At 38.1% G+C, this 6,494-nt stretch overlaps 1 pseudogene; it reads right to left on the bottom strand.

Moving 5' to 3' along the window:
- Nucleotides 1-511: 511 nt before the first annotated feature.
- On the bottom strand, nucleotides 512-2,735 carry LOC112912475 (elongation factor 1-alpha 1 pseudogene; annotated as a pseudogene).
- Nucleotides 2,736-6,494: the final 3,759 nt, after the last annotated feature.

The raw sequence follows: 6,494 nt of genomic DNA, 5'->3' as shown, positions 1-6,494 counted from the left end.
TATTTATTCATTTCAGAAAAGAGATGTCAACTTAGTTACTTGAGCAGTAAATTGTTAAATAGACAACCAGTCAGAGTTGCAGCTTTTCTAAAATCATTCTATTTTACAGTCTCTAGTGTGGGTATTTTAAGATTCCTATGTTTACATAACACTTGTGAGGGCACTTTTTTCAGAAGACAGAATGGGACAGTGCATTTGCAGATAACTTTCCATACTAGACAGGTAGGAGGTAGATTCTCCTTAGCCTGAATTTTTTTTTTTTTTTTTAGCTAGCAGTTAAAAAGGCCGTTTCAAGACTAGGCACTAGGCTGCTGTTAGCACAGACAGAAAAGGAGGAGTCCCTTAGAAATATAAATCTAAATTTTTAAAAAGAATAAAAATTTTAAATTTGAATGCAGCTTTGAGCCCTAGTGAAATTAGGAAGAAAGATGGACTCAATAGAAGTGAACCACTGTGGTAGGAGGAAAAGGAGAAGAGCTGGTGTTCAGTAACAAAGTGAAGAAAGTGCTGCTTAAAGGTTCAGGAGGGTGAAAACGGAATTGACCCTTGAGTGTAGAAACATGGAAGCAGATGACACTAGGAGTCTCCAGGAGAAGGCTGAGGACACATTCCTAATAGGCATAGGTGGGGAGATATTGGAATTTGACAACATGGGCACAGTGTGTACAGATACATACTTTTGAGGACTTTTGCTATAAATATAAAGCAAAGATGAATGAGGCAAGAGCTAAAAGGGAATATGGAGCTTAAGGGATTTAAGATGACCTATCATAGATAGTGTTTATATGCTTGTGGGAGTGATGTTGTAGAGGGGCAATTATACAGAAGAATGAGCAAATCATCACAGGAACAAAGATCATGAATAGGAGTTTTTGGTTTTTTCCTCATTAAGCTTTTTAAAAATGGGTCTCAAAATTCTGGGACAGATTTTAGGTCAAGTTGTTTCCATTAAAAAGTACTGATTTTAAAAACAATTAACTTTAGGGCAACCTGGGTGTCTCAGCAGTTTAGCACCTGCCTTTGGCCCAGGGCGTGGTCCTGGAGACCCAGGATCAAGTCCCAGGTTGGGCGCCCTGCATGGGGCCTGCTTCTCCCTCTGCCTGTGTCTCTGCACCTCTCTGTCTCTCATGAATAAATAAATAAAATCTTAAAAAACTAGTAGCTTTAAACTACCACACACACACACACAAAATGGTCCACAAAACATTCTCCTTTCCTTCTGAAGGTTTTATGATGCATTGTTATCATTAATCAGCCTTTTACTATTAAACTTAAATGCCCAATTGATACAAACCATTCTGAGACCATTCTTCCACTAAGTAAGACTGAGGTTCCAGGTGTTGGGGATAATATTAATTTAGCCTTATGAGCTTTCTGGGCAGACTTGGTGACTTTGCCACTTCCAGCTGCCTCTTGTCCATTTCTTTGAAGACACCCATAGCAACCATCTGTCTCCTGTCATGAACAGCAAAACAGCCTAGAGGAGGATAGTCAGAGAAGCTCTCAACACACACAGGTTTGCCAGGGACCATTTCAACAATGACAGAATCACCAGATTTCAAGAACTTGGGACCATCTTCCAGCCTTTTTCCAGAATGACGATCTATCTTCTCCTTCAACTCAGCAAACTTGCAAGCACTGTGAGCTGTGTAACAATCCACAGGTGCCTATCCAGCACTGATTTGGCCTGGATGGTTCAGCATAATCACCTGAGCTGTTAAAGCAGCTGCTTCCATTGGAGGGTCATTTTTGCTGTCACCAGTCACATCACCATGATGGACATCTTTGACAGGTACATTTTTGACATTAAGGCCCACATTGTCCCCAAAAGAGTCTCACTCAAAGTTTCATGGCACATTCCAACGACTTTACCTCAGTTGTAACATTGACCAGAGCAAAGGTGACCACCATGCCAGGCTTATGAACACCAGTCTCCACTCGGCCCACAGGGACAGTACCAATACCACCAATTGTGTAGACTTCCTGGGAGAGGCAGACACAAGGGCTCATCGGTTGGACGAGTTGGTGGCAGAATGCAACTCAGAGCTCCAAGCAGTGTGGTTCCACTGGCATTCTCATTTTTATGGGGGACTTTCCATCCCTTGAACCAAGGCATGTTAGCACTTGGCTCCAGCATGTTGCCACCATTCCAACCAGAAATTGGCACACATGCTACTGTGTCAGAGTTGTAGCCAATTTTCTTAATGTAGGTGCTGACTTCCTTAATGATTTCCTCGTATCTCTTCCGGCTGCAGGGTGGCTCAGTGGAATCCATTTTGTTAACACCAACAGTTAGTTGTTTTACACCCACTGTGTAAGCCAGAAGGGCATGCTCACGGGTCTGCCCATTCTTGGAAATACCTGCTGCAAATTCACCAACACCAGCAGCAACAATCAGGACAGCACAGTCAGCCTGAGATGTGCCTGTAACCATGTTTTTGATAAAGTCTCTGTGTCCTGGGGCATCGATGATGGTCACATAATACTTGCTGGTCTCAGATTTCCACAGGGAGATATCAATGGTGATACCACATTCACGTTCAGCTTTCAGTTTATCCAAGACCCACACATTCTTTAAGGAGTCCTTTCCCATCTCAGCAGCATCCTTCTCAAATTTTTCAATCTTTTGTTGATCCCACCACATTGGTAGATGAGATGGCCAGTAGTGATTGACTTGCCTGAATCTACATGTCCAATGATGACGATGTTGATGTGAGTCTTTTCCTTTCCCATTTTGGTTTAGATTTAGTGGTGGTTTTCATGACACCTGTGTTTTGGTGGCAAACCCATTGCAAAAAAGCCTAAGTAGGAGTTAATAACTTTTGGAAGTTAACTCCTTATCAGATATGCATTTTGTAAATAACTTCTCTCATTTAGTATATTGTTTTTTGTTTTGTTTTTTGAGTGAGTGAGAGAGAGAGATCACACATGTGACTGAGCAGGGATGGGTGGCAGAGGGAGACAGAGAATCTTATGCAGGCCCAGTGCAGAACCCAACATGAAACTCAAGGTGAGCCTCCTGATTAATTAAACCTGATTAATGAGGTACAATCCTTCTATTTGTGTAACAGATTATAGTTTGTAAATTATCTTATAAATGTTATTTCACTAAATTTATTACCTTGTCACTCTTTTGACCATATAATGTGTTAGTGGTGCTTTGTAGAATTAATGTTAATTGTGAGATTCCCTTTAGCCTAAAATGGACTGCATTTCATTGAGTTCATATAAATACATCAAAGGGATAATAAGATATTTTACTTTTTTAACTTATAAATTCTGCATTCCTCTAAGATGTTAATATAGAATGGGCTGGGATGGATATTTATTATGATACCTTTAATTTTTACATTCCTTCAGCATATTTACATATTATTTTTTTCTACTCATTACATATTTTACCGAAGACCAGTAACATAAAGTAGTGATTCATTATCACAGGTTAAATTCAAGTTAACAAAATTCTTGCCAACAAAATTTCATTAATCTAAACCAACATCATCGTGGTCTTAAACTTATTGTAGAGATTCCCTATTTGGATAAAAATCCTACAGAGTATACCAAATCCAGAATTTATTTACTCTTTGATCTTGCTTTGGTCACCAATGGTGTTTAAGATCCAGAGTAAGGGGATCTCTGGGTGGCGCAGCGGTTTGGCGCCTGCCTTTGGCCCAGGGCGCGATCCTGGAGAACCGGGATCGAATCCCATGTCAGGCTCCCAGTGCATGGAGCCTGCTTTTCCCTCTGCCTGTGTCTCTGCCTCTCTCTCTCTCTCTCTCTCTCTCTCTCTGTGACTATCATAAATAAAAATAAATAAATAAAAAATAAAAAAAATAAGATCCAGAGTAAGACTGAATATACAGAGTATGAATTCAGACCTTACTCTGGTCTTCATGAGCATGTTTAAGCTTTTTGTGATTTTTGAGGACCAATGAAAATTAGAATTGGAGTTCTGATTATATCCTTATTTCTGCTCAATTGGGGTTTGTCATTGATACGGTGTAAGTTTATTGCCCTACCATTGAATTATCTATAGCTCTTACTTACATAAACCATTCCAGATTGATTTTAACCTTAATATCAAGACTCGACAAAGACAGTTTTCAAAAACCTGTAAGTTATTCCCCATCAAACATTTGGTAGGTGCAGAAATTCTACATCAAGTATTAAATGGAGTTCCACAACATATAAGAGGATAATCATCAAGACAAGGTAAAGTGTTAGTTATTTGTCACTATTATTTTTCTTAACTAGGATTTAATTTTTTCCTGCTTTGTACTTAGGATTAATATGCTTCTTGCTAGCCATTCAGAATAAGTGTGGAGTAGGGAAGAGAATGCTGAATTTTTTATGAATCATTTTCTATGCACTCTTTTTCTTGTTATCATTGATCTTGATTATAGTAAGCTTTACTTAATTGCTCATAGTTTGGAGGCTAAAGCATATCACTCATTTTAGGGGTGCCAAAAAGAAGAAATATTAGTCATACTGAATGACCTGATTAAAAATATTCCAGATGCCAAAACTCTTAAGTATTGGATATGCCTTGCACGTATTGAATCACTCACAAGTCCTATTGAAAATACCATCACAAAAAAAAGAAAAAAGAAAAAAAGAAAATACCATCACAATCTATGAGAAATCCATTTTGGTGGGGACTCAGGTAAGATTAAAAGTTACTGATCTTTTTATTTTTCTCTCATTAAACTTTTGTTTTAATGGGTCTCAAAATTCTGTGACAGATTTTTGGTCAAGTTGTTTCCATTAAAAAGTACTGATTTTAAAAACTAATAACTTAAAACTGCTACACACGCACAAAAACAAAAACAAAAACAAATGGTCCACAAAACATTCTCCTTTCCTTCTGAAGGTTTTACGGCCAATTTTCTTAATGTAGGTGCTGACTTCCTTAATGATTTCCTCGTATCTCTTCTGGCTGTAGGGTGGCTCAGTGGAATCCATTTTGTTAACACCAACAATTAGTTGTTTTACACCCATTGTGTAAGCCAGAAGGGCATGTTCACGGGTCTGCCCATTCTTGGAAATACCTGCTGCAAATTCACCAACACCAGCAGCAACAATCAGGACAGCACAGTCAGCCTGAGATGTGCCTGTAATCATGTTTTTGATAAAGTCTCTGTGTCCTGGGGCATCACTGATGGTCACATAATACTTGCTGGTCTCGAATTTCCACAGGGAGATATCAATGGTGATACTGCGTTCACGTTCAGCTTTCAGTTTATCCAAGACCCAGGCATACTTGAAGGAGCCTTTTCCCATCTCAGCAGCCTCCTTCTCAAATTTTTCGATAGTTCTTTTTCGCAACAGGTTTGCCGCCAGAACACAGGTGTCATGAAAACCACCGCTAAACCTAAACCAAAATGGGAAAGGAAGACTCACATCAACATCGTCATCATTGGACACGTAGATTCGGGCAAGTCTACCACTACTGGCCATCTGATCTACAAATGTGGTGGGATTGACAAAACTTACTGGTCTTTATTAATACAGTGTAAAGTATTATATTATTTTGGAGCATATCACAACATAACTTGATAAAATTGTGATTACATATGTAGTAGTAATGAATGTTTAAAAACCATAATGCTTGCATATTCTAAAAGCTGTTTCTCAATCTTATAAAACTTTCCTGTGAACTAGTGATAATCAGACCTTAGGAGATGGATATATGCTGAAATCTACATTTAATGAGACCTGCTGTGAGAAACATGTTAGCACATGTCATTTTGCACATTTCATAATTAAGAAATCTATGAAATTGAATTTTTAATATTAAAATTTATTTAATGGATATAAAGCAAGTGGAGTTAAATTAACTTTTAAAATGTTAGCAGGTTCTGTGGCTTTATGAGACAAGTCTTTCTCTTGAAGAGCATTTCTTAATATTCTCACAATTTTGTGCCATAGGTTGGGTCCTGCCCACACATAGAGAATGGTGATAAACTAGTTTCTCTGACTTATTAGCCCCATAGTGATTTGATACCACACCTCTCAATTCTTCCTACTGTTGCTACCAAAGGCTCTGGGTACAAAATAAATTCTATCTCTAGGGTTTTTGGTTTGGTTGGGGTTTTCGTTTTTATGCGCAAATGTTTCTAAAATGCATTTCCGTTTGATCAAGTTTCTCAAAAGTGCTTTTTTGGAGATTATGTGCAGAGTTTTTAAAAATTATTTTCTTTAGCTTCGAAGAAAGGCCTACTCATTTTAGTCTCAGCAAAGCCAACAATGCTATTTGAACTTGCACTCGAATCATAAATCAAATATTCAGCAGATATTCTCTCACTGGCTATTTTGTATGAAACACTGTGCTACTGGGTGTTATTCTGTATGTTGGTAAATTGAACACCAATAAAAAATAAATTTATTTAAAAAAAAAAAAGAAACGTATTGGATGATGATGATAAAAAAAATGTGGCCTGCAAAATTTACTTCGGGAAATTTATTAGGGATTTCTCAGGGGCCAATCAACAATT

This window comes from Vulpes vulpes, unplaced genomic scaffold (assembly GCF_048418805.1).
Source record: "Vulpes vulpes isolate BD-2025 unplaced genomic scaffold, VulVul3 u000000652, whole genome shotgun sequence".
NCBI classification, from domain to species: domain Eukaryota; kingdom Metazoa; phylum Chordata; class Mammalia; order Carnivora; family Canidae; genus Vulpes; species Vulpes vulpes.
The sequence above is the reverse complement of the archived record's forward strand: the minus strand, read 5'-3'. Positions and strand labels throughout refer to the sequence as shown.